The sequence below is a fragment of the Giraffa tippelskirchi genome, chromosome 7 (genome assembly GCF_054371585.1).
Source record: "Giraffa tippelskirchi isolate mGirTip1 chromosome 7, T2T-mGirTip1v1.2.pri, whole genome shotgun sequence".
NCBI lineage: Eukaryota > Metazoa > Chordata > Mammalia > Artiodactyla > Giraffidae > Giraffa > Giraffa tippelskirchi.
In genome coordinates, this window is record NC_137281.1 from 134,623,584 (window position 1) to 134,641,523 (window position 17,940).

The 17,940-nt window shown below is 39.1% G+C and overlaps 1 protein-coding gene across 1 annotated transcript in view; it reads left to right on the top strand.

The window, feature by feature from the left end:
- The window catches only part of SYT16 (synaptotagmin 16), a 287,045-nt gene that overhangs the window by 125,748 nt on the left and 143,357 nt on the right, over positions 1 to 17,940 (top strand). The window contains exon 3 of the mRNA XM_081509828.1: positions 12,195 to 12,374. The gene's annotated coding sequence lies outside the window, so the exon portion shown is untranslated. The remainder of the gene's footprint in view (positions 1 to 12,194; positions 12,375 to 17,940) is intronic.

The following is a 17,940-nucleotide window of genomic DNA, read 5'->3' on the forward strand; positions in this document are numbered from 1 at the left end:
ATTTCTAGTTTTGTTGATTTGATTCTTCTCTCTTTTTTTCTTTAAGAGGCTGGCCAAAGGTTTGTCAGTTTTGTTTATCTTCTCAAAGAACCAGCTTTTAGTTTTATTAATCTTTACTATTTTATCTTTCATTTCTTTTTCATTTATTTCTGCTTGGATCTTCAGAATTTCTTTCCTTTTACTAATTTTGGTGATTTTTTGTTCTTTTTCTAGTTGTTTTAGGTATAAAGTTAGGTTGTCTATCTGATGTTTTTCTTGTTTCTTGAGGTAGGATTGTATTGCTATAAAGTTCCCTCTTAGAACTGCTTTTGCTGCATCCCGTAGGTTTTGAGTTGTTGTGTTTTCATTGTCATTTGTTTCTAGAAATTTTTTGATTTACCTTTTGACTTCTTCAGTAACCTGTTGGTTATTTAGAAATGTACTGCTTAATCTCCATGTGTTTGTGTTTCTTACAGTTTTTTTTCTTGTAATTGATATCTAGTCTCATAGTGTTGTGGTCAGAGAAGATGCTTGATTTCAGCTTTCTTAAATTTACTGAGGTTTGATTTGTGACCCAAGATGTGGTCTATCCTGGAGAATGTTCCATGTGCACTTGAGAAGAAGGTATATTCTTCTGCATTTGGATGGAATGTCCTGAAAATACCAATGAGATCCATTTCATCTAATGTATCATTTAAAACTTGTGTTTCTTTATTAATTTTGTTTTGATGATCTGTCCACTGGTGTGAGTGGGATGTTAAAGTATCCTACTATTATTGTGTTACCGTCAATTTCTCCTTTTATGTCTGTTAGTGTTTGTCTTAAGTATTGAGGTGCTCTTATGTTGGGTGCATAGATATTTACAATTGTTATGTCTTCCTCTTGGATTGATCCCTTGATCATTATGTAGTGTCCTTCCTTATCTCTTGTAATCTTCTTTATTTTAAGGCCTATTTTGTCTGATATGAGGATTGCTACTCCAGCTTTCTTTTGCTTCCCATTTGCATGGAATATATTTTTCCATCCTCTCACTTTCAGTCTATATGTGTCTTTAGGTCTGAAGTGGGTTTCTTGTAGACAGCATATATAGGGGGCTTGTTTTTGTATCCATTCAGCCAGTCTGTGTTTTGGTTGGAGCATTTAATCTATTTACATTTAAAGCAATTATTGATATATATGTTCCTATTACCATTTTCTTAATTGTTTGGGGTTGATTTTGTAGATCTTTTTCCTTCTCTTGTATTTCTTGACTATATAAGTCCCTTTAACATTTGTTGTAAAGCTGGTTTGGTGGTACTGAATTCTCTCAACTTTTGCTTGTCTGAAAAGCTTTTGATTTTTCCATCAACTTTGAATGAGATCCTTGCTGGATACAGTAATCTTGTTGTAGATTTTTCCCTTTCAGTACTTTAAATATATCCTGCCATTCCTTTGTGGCCTACAGAGTTTCTGCTGAAAGATCAACTGTTAAATGTATGGGGTTTCCCTTGTATGTTACTTGTTGCTTCTCCCTTGTTGCTTTTAATATTCTTTCTTTGTGTTTAGTCTGTTAGTTTGATTAGTATGTGTCTTGGCATGTTTCTCCTTGAGTTTATCCTGTATGGGACTCTTTGTGCCTCTTAAACTTGATTGACTATTTCCTTTTCCATGTTGACGAAATTTTCAACTATAATCTCTTTGAAAATTATCTCATACCCTTTCTTTTTCTCTTCTTCTGGGACCCCTATAATTCGAATGTTGGTGCATTTGATATTGTTCTAGAGGTCTCTGAGACTATCCTCAGTTCTTTTCATTCTTTTTACTTTGTTCTGCTCTTCAGAACTGATTTACACCATTTTATCTTCCAGCTCACTGATTCGTTCTTCTGCTTCAGATATTCTGCTATTGATTTCTTCCAGAGTATTTTTAATTTCAGTAATTGTGTTGTTTGTCTCTGTATGTTTATCCTTTGATTCTTCTAGGTCTTTGTTAATTGATTCCTGCATTTTCTCCATTTTGTTTTCAAGGTTTTTGATCATCTTTACTATCATTATTCTGAATACTTTTTCAGGTAGTTTGCCTATTTCCTCTTCATTTATTTGGACTTCTGTGTTTCTAATTTGTTCCTTGATTTGTGTAGTATTTCTCTGCCTTTTCATTATATATATTTTTTAACTTATTGTGTTTGAGGTCTCCTTTCCCCAGGCTTCAAGGTTGAATTCTTTCTTCCTTTTGGTTTCTGCCCTCCTAAGGTTGGTCCAGCGGTTTGTGTAAGCTTCCTATAGGGTGAGATTTGTGCTGAGTTTTTTGTTGTTGTTGTTCTTGTTGTCTGTTTGTTTTTCCTCTGTTGGGTAAGGCTGAGTGAGTTGGTAAATCCATCTGCTGATGACTGGGTTTGTATTTTTGTTTTCTTTGTTGTTTAGATGAGGCGTCCTGCACAGTGTGCTACTGGTGGTTGTGTGATGCCAGGTCTTGTATTCAAGTGGTTTCCTTAGTGTGAGTTCTCAATATTTGACACTCCCTAGGGCTAGCTCTCTGGTAGTCTAGGGTCTTAGAGTCAGTGCTCCCACTTCAAAGGATCAGGGCTTAATCTCTGGTCAGGAATGAAGGTTCCACAAATGGTTTGTTATGGCATTAAGTGAGACTAAAACAAATACCCAAAAACGAGAAACCAAAGATGAACCCCAGACAAATGGCAATTACAAAATCATGAAACACTAATTAAAATAATGGAATATACACAAATACATATACACCCATAAGCAAAATCAAAACAGTCCAACTAAAAGTACAGTAGATTGACCTGGTGAACAAAGTAAATCAAAAATTATATTTCCCAGTTGAACAAAATTAACTAAAGCACAAACCAGAAAACAAAATTAAAGCAAGGTGCCAAGTGGGGAATAAAGCAATGAAAACAAAACTAACAAATATGTTTAGAGGAAAGGAAAGAAGGAAAAGAAAGAATAGATATGCAAAGCTAAATAAAGGTAGATGAACATTTATATACATTAAAGATTAACTGCAAGGGGAAAAGAACAGTAGGAAAGGCAAACAAAGGAATAAATGTAGAAAAAGATAATAGGTTTAAAAAAATTAAAAATTAAAATTATAAAAAAGAGAAAAAAAAAAAGGAAGAAGAAAGAAAAAAAGAAAAAAAAAAAAGGAGAACTCCACAGAACTGCTAAAGCCCAACCTAGAGGCAGAGGTTTATAGCAACAAAAAGTGTAACTGAATATACACATATACATATACACCCATAAGCAAAATCAAAATAGTCCAATAAAAATAAAGTACAATAGATTGACCTGGTGAACAAAGGAAACCAAAAATTACATCTACCAGTGAGAACAAAACTACCTAAAGCACAAACTGGAAAACAAAACTAAAGCAAGGTACCAATTGGGGAATAAAGCAATGAAAATAAAACTAACAAATATGTTGAGAGGAAAGGAAAGAAATAAAGGAAAGAATGAATAGATATGCAAAGTTAAATAGAGGTAGATATAGAAGATTTATATACATTAAGGATCAACTGCAAGGGGAAAAGAACAGTAGGAAAAGCAAACAAAGGAATAAATGTAGAAAAAATAATAATAGGTTTAAAAATTTAAAAAAGAGAAAATTCAGAAAGAAAAAAGGAAACTCCACAGAATGGCAAAAGCCCAACAGAGAGGCAGAGGTTTATAACAGCAATAAAAACGTGACTGAGGGAAAAAAAGCTCAAAAGCTTAATTAGATTTCATAGTGCCAATAAAATCGACAACTACAACAGAGGTGGAAAAAAAAAGGAAAAAAAAATCCAAAAGAATCTACAGAACAATTCAAAACATAAGCAGGATAAATGTTTTTCTTGAGTCACTGTTGTTAGAGTCCTTCCCTTGCTGGGAGTCACAGTCCGCCTCACCTCCCTAGGATGCCCTCCAACACTGTGCTCATCTCTGGACCTATTGTGGGGGCCGCTCAGATTCTAATCTGGTCCTACTCCTGTGTGTTCTTGCCTCTAACGTCCACAGCTATCTGAACTAGTGCATTTTCTTTTGTGGGAGATCTCAATGTGCTTTTATATATTCTACAGACACGGGGTCTGCCTAGTTGACCGTGTGGATTTAATCTGCAGCTTGTGCAGCTGGTGGGAAGGTTTTGGGTCTTCTTCCTTAGCCACACTGCCCCTGGGTTTCTGTTGTGGTTTTATTTCCACCTCTGCATTTGGGTCGTCCACTGGTGATTGCTCCTGAGGTGCCCTGGAGGACTTGGGTTTGCCCCTGTGAGGGCTAGGTGTGGAAGTGGTGTAGCTGCTTGGGTCACAGGGGTTCTAGCAGCACCAGGCACTCAGGGGAGTTGGCGGCTAGGGCAGCAGGAAATAGAGTGCTCTAGAAGGGTATGGCAACCAGTATTGGCCAATACACTCCAGTATTCTTGCCTGGACAACCCCCCTGACAGAGAAGCCTGGCAGGCCACAGTCTACAGGGTTGCAAAGATTTGGACACGGCTGAAGTGACCGTGCATGCAGACACAAGATTTCTTTTTCCTGTGGCAGCTCTGCCTTTGTGAGAGTTGAGCATGAAGATGGCGCAGTGCAAAGTGTTCAGGGTCACAGACTGCCTCCATCCCAGGAGTGATGGCCCTATCAGAGTCTTTTTCGAGCCTCTTGTAGCTGGCAGTCAGAAGGCCTCTTTGGCCAGGCTTTCTCCATAGCTCCACTGTCCAGACACTTAGAGGGCTCCTTTGTCTGGGCTCCATCTCTGTTGTTTGGTGCGTCAGGCACATAGAGGTGTCCTCCTGGTTGGGGTCCTACTCTGTAGCTCAGTGTGTCAGGTGTTTGATGGGCCTGCCTCTCTATCAGCTGCCGATGCTGGCCTGTGGGGAGAGAGAAGCTATGGTGATGGCTCCACCCGCTATGCGTGACTCAGCAGTATCGCCTTGCTTCCATGGCTGCCTGGCTTTCTTCCACAGGCATTTCCCACCACAATCTCCTCCCTCACATCCCGTCTATCAGTCTCTCCACAGTCAACAGCAGCCCTCACCCTGGGATTGCTCCACAATCCCTAACCTCCAGCTCCAGCCGGTGCACCTTCCAGGGGACCGGCATCCCTGTCCGGGGTAAGTATGGCTGTGGCAAGGACTGTCTGATTTTCATTCTATTTAGGCTGCCACAGATCAGCTGTTTGCCTGTCAGCCTTAAATGTTTCTCCTCGGACTCAGACAGTTGCCTCGATGTGGAGATTGGACCCTTGCTTCTGTTCCCCCACCTGCTAAGGGCAGGTCCAGTCCTACTGTCACTCCCCTTTTTCTCCCTGGTTCCTTCCTCCTACCGAGTTTTGCGTGGTTCTCTATATTCTTTTCCGCTGGTCAGGTATTCCTGTCCGCTCTCAGCTGGTGTTCTGCGTGCACTTCTGCGTCTGAAGGTGTATTTCTGATGTATCCATGAAGAGTCCATGTCCACCTACTCCTCCGCCATGTTTTTCTCTTCCAATGTCACTTTTTAAAGGGATGAATGAGAGTGGGACGTTCTGCGAGAATAGCATTGAAACATGTATATTATCATATGTGAAACAGAACACCATTCCAGGTTCAATGCATGAGACAAATGATCAGGGCTGGGGCAATGGGATGACCCAGAGGGATGGGATGGGGAGGGAGGTGGGAGGGGGGTTCAGGATGGGGAACACATGTAAACCCATGGCTGATTCATGTCAATGTATGGCAAAAACCACTACAATATTGTAAAGTAATTAGCCCCCAACTAAAATAAATAAATTTATTAAAAAAAATTAAGTTGAGAGACTTTAAAAAAAAAAATAAAGGGATGAATGAAATCAAAATGGTGTGATGGAAAATAGGACTGTCAGATTGTTGGCTACTCAAGCATGGTAGAAGTGTTTAAGTGAGTAGAGTTTTAGAATTACTTCAGGCTTTCCTCTTGTTTTTAATGAGATTCCTCACAATCTTCAGAGCAGTGTCAAGAAAGTTAATTCCTGAGAAATTATAACTTTACTCTTTAATTATTTCTATTATCATTGCTCAATTATTTCTGATTTCCCTGCCTTAGCATTTTGTTAAGTAAAATTTCAGTTTCCTCTTATGTTATATCTATTACTTGTGAGTCAGATGGCTGCAATTGGCTAGCCTTTCTTTTTTTTTTTTTTAACCTTTTCAACAACTGTGGAATGAAATGTACAAACATCCATCGACCATGTGACATGCAGAGGCCTCTCTGTTCATGTCTTTGCATGCTCTGTCTTCTCCTTGAGCCACTGCTTGTGAACCAACAGATGGGGCTCTCCAGTGGAACGTGAGAGATATATTTAACTTTGAGGAAGTTTTCAGTATGAACTATGTGACCGAACTTCACAGCCATCTGATTTCCAATTTAGTAATTACTGGAATAATTAGATGAGTTACTCTGCAGATGGCAGTGAAGTTTCTTGACATATGTGCCCTTGTCATCTATAGCAGATGATACATGTAATGCTTGTTCTTCATCACAGCATCTGTATATATGGAAAGCAAGATGACTTTAGGCTTTCTTGCCAAAATTCCTTATTTTGTTTAGACTCAAACTCAGCGGCATCAAACTCTCTTTGGCTTTGACCAATAGAACTGTTAGCTTGCTGTGTTCAGTGTTACACATTGATGCTAGAGCTCTGCTGATACAATTCCCATACTCTACAATATTCAGACTTTATTTTTAATTCTAAATTCTGAATAATAAAATTATACAATGTTTAAACATGAAGAAAATTACTTCCAAGCCAAATCTCAGAAAACTCATTTTTCTCTTGTTTCTTCCGTCTTTACTAAAAGACTGGAATTGAAACATCTTTTTGAGATGAAATTCATATTCCATAAAATTCACACCTCTTAAAGTGTACTATTTGCTGGGTTTTAGTATATTTACAAAGTTGCACAAGCATCAGCACCATCTCATTTCAGAATAATTTCATTACCTCGAAAAACAAAACAAAGCACATACCCATTTGCAGTCACTCCTCATTTCTCCCTATTCCTCCCACCATCCTGCTAGCTTCTGGAAACAATTCATATACCTTCTGTCTCCTTGGATTTGTCCATTAGACATTTAATATAAGTGGGATCGATTACACAATTATGTGGCCTTTTGTGTCAGATGTTTTTCACTTAGTGTAATTTTTTAAGTTTCATCCATACTGTAGCGTGTATCAGTACTTCATTTTTTGGTGGAATAATATTCCATTGTATGGATATGCCACATTTTATTAGTGGCTGGATATTTGGTCTATTTCCACTTTTTTGGCTATTATGAATAATGCTATACACACTCATTCACAGGATTTTTTTGTGAATGTGTGTATTTTCAATTGCATTGGATATATACCTAAAAGTGGAATTGCTAGGTTATATTTGTAATTTTAAACAATCTGTAGAGAGATTAGTTTGTCTGCAACCCTGGTTAAGCAATTCTTACAAGTCTGAGGTCACTGCTAACTTCTCAGTCATTTCCTTGATACTCTATTCATGTAGAAAATATTGGGTTAGCCAAAGATTTTGATCAAGTTTTTCATAAGATATAACAAAAAAACCTGAACAATTTTTTTGGCCAACCAGATACATACACTAAGCTGTAGTTTAATGTAGCATTTGGCTCCCAGTCTCTCATGCACCTCTTCAGACTTCCAATTAAGTACCCATAAATACACAGAAAAAGATGAAATTAAAATTGATACATTCTGAGAGGAATATGAACTCTCATGAAATAACCACACTCCTTGAACTAAGTTTTCTCTCTGCTTTAGCTACACTTGTGCTTTTTCCTAGTGTTTTTCACCATCCAACTCAAAAGACTTTATCTTCTCCCACTGTCTGCCACGGACTCAGATATACAGAGTTTACAGTAGTGACAGTAGTGAAAGAGTTAACAGCACACTTTTACCTATTTAGTTGAAAAGTGTAGGCCATATTTGAGATCTGCTAGGATGCAGAAGAAAAAAACCCTAAAAATTGGTAACTAAAGAAATAGTACCCCAGTTTAAGACAGAAACAAGAACAATTGGCACAAATTTTCAGACATCATTGAAGAAAATTCTTCCAAGCTTTAAAAAACTCATGGATATGCTGGTGAAAAGACTAGGTTCTAGGGAAAATCAACAAAAGATTCCATAAAAAGTCACATTCTGACAATTTTTTGGTATTAAAAGAAAAATTAAATTAAATTTTGTGTTGAAAAGATTCTAGACCAAAAAATTCCATTGCCCATACAGTAACAAAAAGTAGCTGCAGTGTTGCATTTATTTATGAAACATTAAACATTAAAAGTTAATGCAGTGATGTCTAGATAATTTTGAGGAGAGAAACATTTTGGTACCTACCTAGGAATTTTGTACTACCCATAGTTTAGTCACTGCTACAAGAATGATTACTAACAAAAATATTTTCATCTACAAAAAGCAGAGTTATTTTGAATAATACAAGAGCTTTCTCCCAATTCTTTCTTTCATCTTTGAAGATTTATATTGAAACTCCTTATATTGTCTTCAATCTGGAATTTGTGAATGTTTTTATATTAAATGCATTAATACAAGATAGTATCTCAATGTTGGTAAAAATAGTTAAGAGAATTAAGAGAAAACAGTGATAGGTGGTGAGTTGCAACATGATCTTTAAAAAAACATTTTCCAATATTTTAAAAATATTTTACTAAATGTATGAATCATTTTTTCTTTAAGTCTCTAAAAAATAATAGAAGTTTTTATCTAGAAAATTATTTTACAAGACAATAAAGGTAAAATCATTGCAGACAATTAGTGTTTGCCCAAATATCAAAATGACTGGAAGGAAGTACACAAAATCTTAATTGTGGTTGTCATCATCTTTTTCTATATTTTGTAGATTTTATGTAATAGACATTATGTTGTTTTATAATGGAAAAATACAGTGTATTCAAAAATCAAGATTTAATTTCACTAATGAATGGCATTATTAGGTGCAAATGTTTCTGCTTATGGACAATAGATGAGCCTTTTTTTCCTTAAGCCTGGATCTTATATAAATCATATGTTATGTTGTTAGTGTTACTGACCAACTTGAGGTATATATTTTCTTTCCAGAAGTTTCCATGTATCAACATGTCGTAGCACAGAAGAATTCAATATTTATTTAAGCATCAAATACATATCATGCATCTCCTAGGCTAGCTGCTGACAGCACACTGGGTAACTGAGGCAAAGTCCTTGTTCTTCTGAAGTTGAAAATTTAACATTTGAAAACACTTAAAAAGCTGTTGAGGTTTCAGTGGGTGGGAACTCATAGTAGAAGCATCCAGCCTGGTCAAGAGGAACAAAAAAGGCTTTCAGAGGAAGTCTAGTATCAGTGTTAGACAGTAGAGAGTGCACAGTCATGGGATTTGAAGTAGTTTCTCCAAAGGTCTGGAGGTGAGCTATGTTTGGGGAACCAGAAATAGATGAATATGATGGCAACAAAGAGTTTGATGCTGGGGAGTGATGAGTGATAAAGGCTAGAATCAGCAGCTAGGTCATGAAAAGTCTTGTAAACCAAGTTGAGGAATTCAGGCTTTGTCCTATAAGTGCTGGGAAGCCATTGGAGGGTAAATTAGTTTCTGAGGGTTACCATGACATATTACCAAATGCTTGACAGTTTAAGACAACAAATTTATTCTCTCACAATTTTGGAGGCCAGAAGTCGAAAATTAGGATATCAGCAAAGTTGATTACTCTGGAATCTCTGAGAGAGTACCACTTCCAGGGCTCTCTCCTAGCTCTTGGTGGCTGCTGGCAAGCCTTGGCATTCCTCAGTTGGCCTCATAACTCCACTCTTTTCTCCCATCTTCACATGGTCATCTTCTCTCTGTGTTTTCTCCTTTTCAGTGTCTTTTAGGGATACTCATCACCGTATTTAGGGCCCACCCTGATCCTGGATAAGCTCATCTGAATATCCTACCCTAATTACATTGCACAGACCTTTTATTTTAAATAAGGTCACATTCTGAGATTCAGGGTGGATGTCTCTTTTGGGAGGTCACAATTCAACCCACTGCAGAGGGCTTTAGTGGGGCAATTGAACAAATCAGACTTATTTCAGAAGGATCACTCTGGCTGCTTTGTGGAGAAGGGATTTGTGGGGGGGTAAGGCTGGGTATTTGGAGATCAGTGGGAATCTGGGTAAAGGATCCTAGAGGCTTTGGAGGTAAGAAAGGGGAGGTGAGTGTAGGGTACTTTGAAGATGATCAGTTGTGGCTGGGAAAAAGCAGGGCTATGGTTGAGGAGAACATATGGTGGCGAGGAGGGGCTCTTAAGGATGGGAGATACTTAGTGCATTCTTAATGCAGGTGAAAACAATGTGGTATCTACTAAGGGAAGTAGTTGAAAATACAAGAATTGGTGGGAGGGGGGAGATAGAGATGATTTTAAGTGTAGTTGATTTACAGTGTTATGTTAGTTTCAGGTGTACAGCAAAGTGATTAAGCTATACATATGCAGACGTATTCTTTTTCATATGATTTTCCATTATGGTTTATTATAGGTTATTGAATATAGTTCCTGGTGCTATACAATAGAACCTAGTTTTTTTAAATCTATTTTATATGTAGTAGTTTGTAGCTGCTATTCTCAGGCTCTTACTTTATTCCTTCCCCATCCCTCTGGGATAATTACTTTAATGCAAGAGAGGGAAATGGGGTGTGGAGCACAGCCTGTGTACAAAGCAACACATCCATCTCATATTTAACTGCTCCTGGGTATTTTAAAAGGTCTGTAAAGCTGATAATGATGCTACTGAGGAAGTTGTTAATTCCTGTTTGAGAACTCTCTATGTGCGAGGTGCCATACAGGTTATTTTCCATGTGTTAGCTCATTTAATCTTTAATGTAGTTATATTTATTGTCTTCTTTTATTACTTAGAAAACTGAAGCACAGAGAGGTTAAATAATTTGCTCAAGGCCACACAGATAATAAGTGGCAGATTGTGATTTCTTCCCACAATGACTGCGGAACCCATGCCAGTAAACGTTACTGCCTGTGTTGTCTCTAGAGGCAGAGGGACTAATCAATACATGCATACTTTTTAAATTCACAATATATGTCGGTTTTGATAAGCAGGCACTATCATCATTTTGCAGATTACAAAGCTATTTTTGTTTTCTTTGTTGTTTTTCTGGCTTGCCACTGGATTGATTTAGTGAGGCAGTGCCATTTATTTTGTTTTCATAGAGTTGGGACTGGTTTGATTCATCCTTTCTCTTTTTATCTGGAAGATAGCATGAGCTGGATATTATCTCTTCATATTATTAACCCACATATTAAACCTGCTCAAGGATTAAAACTGCTCTTAGGAGAGTCATTTTCATAAGCTTTTGCATATACTCAACTGCCTTGAATAACTCTTCCTGACACCTGCTTTGTGATTGATTCCTTTATACAACTTGATTTTTGGATTTCTTTATGAAATGTTGTCTTTACTCAAATGACATTTCTTTGAAGGAGTCTTCTCTCAATCTGGAGCTAGCTCTGACCTTTCTATTCTATGTACCTCACAGCTGAACTCAATAGCTGGGACTATGGACCTGGGCAGCACAGGGTCATTTAAAGCTCGGGAATTTTTTGATGAGGAGGGGACAGAGGAAGATGGAAATTCATCTTCCAAAATTCTAAAATATTAGCATTCAAAATATAATTCTAATTTATGATATGGATGCACAGATTAGGAATTTTCTTGTCATCACTAGTAATCATCACCATCATGTGTTGCTTAGTTGAATTAGAAAAACCATATCCAGGAAATGACTTTCCTCCAATTGCTAATGTTGAGAGATGTATGTCTGCAACTTTGTCTTGTGTAATTAGTTTTTCTAAGTTTTAGGCATTGCAGTTTTAAAAGACTTGCTTTTATAACACTGGTCAGCCATTTCAAGCTCAACCCATTTGACTGATTTCTAATAACTTGCATGCTTGATGTTGAATATTAAGCAAAAGATAGGGGCCAGAAGAGTTATATTACAGGCAGAAGAAGACACATGTGTAAATGGATGGAGGTCTGTCATCTAGGAACCAGCCTAGCCGGATGAACTTGGCAATAGTCCTTTTCCTGTCCCCTGTACACAGTTCTGGGGCTGCCAGTAGGTCAGGACTTGCAGAGTATCTGGCATTCTAATAATTGTGAAGATTCCAGAGAACTTTGATCGGCTGTTAGGACTAAAAGGTGGTTCACTTGGTGATATTTTTTCCTCTGTGTTCTCTTGCTAGTCCCTCCCGAGGCCATCGGCTTCTTGTCTGCAGCTGGGGTCTTTCTTGTTCTTCTGGTTGTCCTCTTCCTTTTCATCAACAAGAAGCTGAGTTTTGAGACCACAGGAGGCCTTCCATGCCTGGAGCAACACAGGAAGAGAAAGCACTCTAAAGACAAGACTGGAATCTGCGAAGGGCCAGGTAAGCATTATGCTTCGCCGTCTCCTGAGCTTGGCATTGGCTGTGGTTTTGGTCAGGGAAGGAATGTCACTGTTGCTGGATGGACCCCATTAAGAAATCACACATGAGCTGTTTAGCAGCTGCTGTGGTAGCGTGATGAATGGACATTACCAAAGAATACATTAGCTTTAGGAAAGTAATGCTCTCTTTAGGGTCCAAAGAGCAGATGGGAAAAGGCTGACCACCGCTCTTCTTAGCTTTTTAGACGTCTGTGTTGAGTTTCCCTCTGACTAATGCTTGAAGGAAAAGAAAAAAAAAAAGGATTTTGATTGACAAGAGCCTTGATGTGTTTTGGTTTCATTATTTTGGAATGATATTGACACTTTCATTAGCTGTTTCTGAGATTTTCAGTGCTTAGGGCCATTCCCCACCTTGTATGGCAACAGTCACTTTTCTAAAGGGAGGTTTTAAGTTCACTGAATCTACTACATCATTTACTAACTTCCTTCCTTCAATTTAATGGGGAAAATAATACACTAAAAGAAATAATCGGCTTCCGGCTCTTAAAGAACATATTCTATTTTCAATTACTGAAGGATAGAACTTTGTGACACAGAATGTTATCACAAAGTGATTATAATCACACAAAAGCTGGACGTTTAAAGACAGTGCTCTTATTTTACAGATAACCACTTGGGTTTTTTAAAAAAGAAATTTGTTAGTTTGATTCTCACTCTTCTCTCCCATGGCCCATGGGTGGGGCATGACAGAACAGAACTGGTGGAGGGACAGTCTTACATTATGTTTTTGAGCTGGGGCAAGGCCTTGAGGAAAATACCCCTTAGCTATCCCACAGCCTGGACCAACGAGAATATTTGGTTTATTGATATGGTACCTTATGTAGATATGGTTTAGCTTGTTCACTTTGCTATAAGAAAAGGCATAATATAGGAATAAATATGTATTAATTATCTATTACTTTGACAAATTACCCCCACAAAAATGTTTATTATATTACAGTTTCCAAAATTGATGAATATTGGGCTTCCCTGATGGCTCAGATGATAAAGAATCCACCTGCAGTGTAGGAAACTGGGTTTGATCTCTGGATCAGGAAGATCCCCTGGAGGAGGAAATGGCAGCCCACTGTGGTATTCTTGCCTAGAGAATTTCATGGATAGAGGATCCTGGTGGGATACAGTCCCTGGAGTTGCAAAGAGTTGGACATGACTGAACAACTAACACTTTCACTTCACCTTCATGTATTAATTACCTATTGCTTTAACAAACTACCCCACAACAAATATTTATTATCTCACAGTTTCCGCAGTTGATGAATGTGGGGTTAGCTTAGTTGACTGGTTATTACAGATCAGAGTTTTTCATGATGCTGCAATCAGAATGTCAGCTGCAGTCATCTAAAGGCTTGATTGGGGCTGATGACCTCACTTCCAGGCAGAAGGCTTTGCGTGAACCTCCGCAGAGCTGCTTGAATGTATTTTCCACATGGCAGCTGGCTTCCTCCAGAGTGAATGATCCAAGAGAGGAGAGCAAGAGGAAGTCAGTTTTTTCATGACCTAGTCTAGGAAGGTCATTCAATATCTCCTCCACCACATTCTGGTCATTTACTAAGTACAGTCTATCTTCAGGGGAAGGGGGATTAAGTTCCACTTTTTAAGGAAACAGTATCAAAGAGTGTGCTATGTCTCTTAAAATCACCACAGGGGAGAATAACAGAAGGGGTGTAAAGTGTAGTTCTGGCAGTTGATTTGGTATTCCTACTGTTGCAGTAGCCTTAGTTTTTGAACTCCACTTGGGACATCTGGCTTGTCTTCTGAAAATAGAGTGGAATATTTAAAATAGAATTTTTCATGTGAAATCTGGGACTTACAAATGCTTTAGCCACTATTGTCTCAGCTGGGACATAGGTGAGATGTCTGCTTGGTCACGAGGTGATATGGAGTTAGGATTCATAGTGATTCTTTCCTCTTTCAGCAGCTCACTCTCACTAGTTGTATGACCGAGGCAAATTATGGAACCATTCTAAATGTTTTCCTTATCTGTATATCCGGGTCATCAATGCATCCCTTATAGGGTTGGTCTCGATTATATGAATTAATTTTGTAAAGATACCAGCATGATGTCTATGGTAAAAGACCAAATAGAACTTTAACCATAGTTGTGTAGTATTAACACAATTCCAGTCACAGTAGTGGCTTCTAGGAGTGACATCACACATGAACACATTGTATTCATTACTTAAACTGGGAGATTAAAGTTGGTGATGTTTTCTCCTTTTCAGACGTTAATAAGTACAAAGAACTAAGGTTAGAGCTATTTAAGATATTTTCTTTTTGTCTTGTTTGACATGTTATCTGAGTAACTTAGAGACAATTATGAATTATACTTGCAGATAAGTCGAAGATAATATTGAAACAACAATAAAGCATGAACCAGAAGCTGTTAGCTCAAGCAACACTGAGAGTGGGATCATCTGAAGGGAGCTTTAAAAATAGTTTAATCAGGACAATCTACAAATTACAACAAAGAAACAAACACCTTCATTTTGACATTTCTCCTTTGAAAGTTTAATTATTATTGATCAAGAGTCTTTGAAAAATGTGCCTCTAGCCCAGATTTTATCTAACTTTTGATGTTTGCCTTAATTATCATCCGCAGAGCCCTGATTTCTCAGTGAAGATGGGACGTTCTTAACATATTTTGACAAATATTAGGAAGGGAGGAAGGCAGCCTGGTATGGTAGAAAGAAACACAGTGAAGACAGCCAGAGCTTAGTTTTGCCACTAATTGGCTGTGATATTTTGGGAGGTTCACTTCACTTCTCTGGGTCTTAAGTCCTCAATTGCAAATTTATGAGTCTGGGCTAGGTTTCTCCCCATCGCTACAATGCAGTCCTATTTGATCCTTGGGGTTACCATAGCAATTTCTTCTCTAGGTCTCAGTCTATGAATGGAGGAGACCTAATAAAAATGATTAAAAAGCAACAAGACCATCTTACTCTGAGGTTGAACCATATGAAATTTCCATTTTTATAGATCAAAAAAGGGCTGGATATTAGCAACCTAATCATTATAATCTAATATATGTGTGAGGTTCTGAAGAATAAAATAATTTTTTTTTGTTTGTGTGATAATATTAGAGAGGCAGACATGACAGTTTATTTTCTGAACCCATTGTGGAAAATAATTTACCCCACAAAAATGCCTTTTAGGCTATATATTTTGTTCCAAATTCAACAGATTTTCACATATCATTTATCTGAATATAGGTAAGGGGATAAAGAACTGAAACAGTTTCTTCCTAATAACATAGGTAATAATAATAATTAGAAAATGATAATTGATGGCTATCATTTATTTAGCATTTACTATCCATACACTTGTTAAGTCTGTTACATGGATTATTTGACTTCTTAATGCAAAGTACTTGTGTTCTTTATTGGTAGTGATTGCTTTGGGGGAAGGGTAGATATAGGTTGTCACAAAGAAGCCATTGTTCAGTGTTTTTTAAAAATTTTATTCATTTTTAATTGGTGGAAATATTCAGTGTTGAGATAAAAGTTGATTAAAAATAAAAATCCCATGGTGAGGTAGTAGTTTTTAAAGAATCTTAGCTTTGAAAGAGAGATAAGATTTTTTTGTTTGTTTGTTTTTCCCTCAGAAGCTTTCTTTATGTATCAAAGGCAACATTTAGAAGTTGGAGCAGAGAGCTTCATTTCCAGAAGCACAGTGTAGAAAGGATAGAGGATGTATAGGAGGGTGGCTCCTCCCAGGCAGGGAGGGGAAGATGAAAGGCTTTCCACCACTGGGAAGGGCAGCCCATGGCTTGGAAGGACTATAGGGAAAGAGATTTGGAGGGCTTGAAAGTTGCCTGGACCCTGAGAAGCGTGGCTGGTGTGGGGCCACCTGCCGTGGTTGTAGTGAGAAGATCGGAGTCCAACATGGTCCGAGGAAGCAACGAGAAGCAGAGTGCCATGTGCATCCCCTCGTGGAGGGTGGCTGGGGACTGCCTCACACGCGTCCCCTCGTGGAGGGTGGCTGGGGACTGCCTCACACGCGTCCCCTCGTGGAGGGTGGCTGGGGACTGCCTCACATGCGTCCCCTTGTGGAGGGTGGCTGGGGACTGCCTCACACGTGTCTCACGTGGGCCCAGCGTGGCTGCTGCAGAGGTGGAACATACTGGTGGGGATGCAAGGAGAGAGACCTGGAGAAGACTTCCAGCACAGTTCCTCATGTGAGTAGCTCATGTCACATAGGGTTTAGGAGTTTCTGCATGACCCTCTGGGGAGAAGACAGTAGAGGTCTACGAGTCACTGTCTTCCTGTTAGGGAGAAGCTGTACCTTGTAGTGGGGTGGCCCGTATCAGAGGCTGGGGAGCCCACCACCAGAGGCCTCCTAGAGCCTGGATTCAGGGGCACATAAACTGTGCAGCTGCACAGGGCTTCATGCCAGAAAGGGGCGCTTCTCTTGGGTTAGTGCTCTGCTGTTGCCTTCTTGGAATTCTTAATGGTTTTTGAACCAAAGGTCCTTCCATGTTTGCACTGGGTCTTCAAATTATGTCCTTGTCTTGCCTGGAAGGATCCTAGGAGGTACTGCAGGTACATACACAGCCTTCCCGGGGAAGGCTGTAAAGGCAGAGGCTGACACTCCTCTGCAGGTCAGGGGAGTCAGCAGGAAGGAACAGCATAAAATAGTAAATGAGCACACATCTATGCCCATTGCTGTCCGATGAACAAGAGTGTGGGGTGGGAGTGCAAATCCCCCAAACTGATTATTGGTCCCAAATGAAACTGACTGACTGACTTTGAGGAAGCAAGTTGAAATTTAGTGTCTTAACACGGAACATGGGAAGGCTTGGGGGTGGCAGAGACAAGAGCACCATAAGACACTGTGTGTATGCGTGCTCATTTGCTTCAGCTGGGTCCAACTCTGCGACAGTATGGACTGTAGCCCGCCAGGCTCCTCTGTCAATGGGATTTTCTAGGCAAGAATACTGGAGTGGGTTGCCATGACCTCCTCCAGGGGATCTTCCTGACCCAGGGATCAAACCTGCACCTCTTATGCCTCCTGCACTGGCAGCTGGGTTCTTTACCACTAGTGCCACCTGGGAAACCCAGACAGGGTGGTGACAGCTTTTGTACATTTAGGCAAAGCCAGTGCTTAGCCAGGGCTCAGCAGTCAGCTGTGCCAGCTGGCGCTCGGGAATGAGGTGGTTCACATGTAACAGTGTCTCCCTACCTACCAGTTGGTTGGAAAGCCCAGCTGGCCAGTGTCTCCTCAAGACTACTCCCACTCCTTCACCTGCAATGGGATGATTAACTTCTGATCCAGCAGGAGCTCTGACCGGCTCCACCTTCTGCTTGGATCATAGTGGCTGCAGTTGTCAGATACTTTTGGCTTCAGTTCTGCTTTTAGGTCAGAGTATGTTCAAGTACAATTTCCTACAGAGTAATTCAGTAAGTAGGTATTATTATCATCTCCATGTTATAGACGAGGCAACAGAGGCTTCGAGAGATGAATTGTTTTCCAAGGTATTAAGTGGCAAAGCAGAGAAACATATCCAAAAA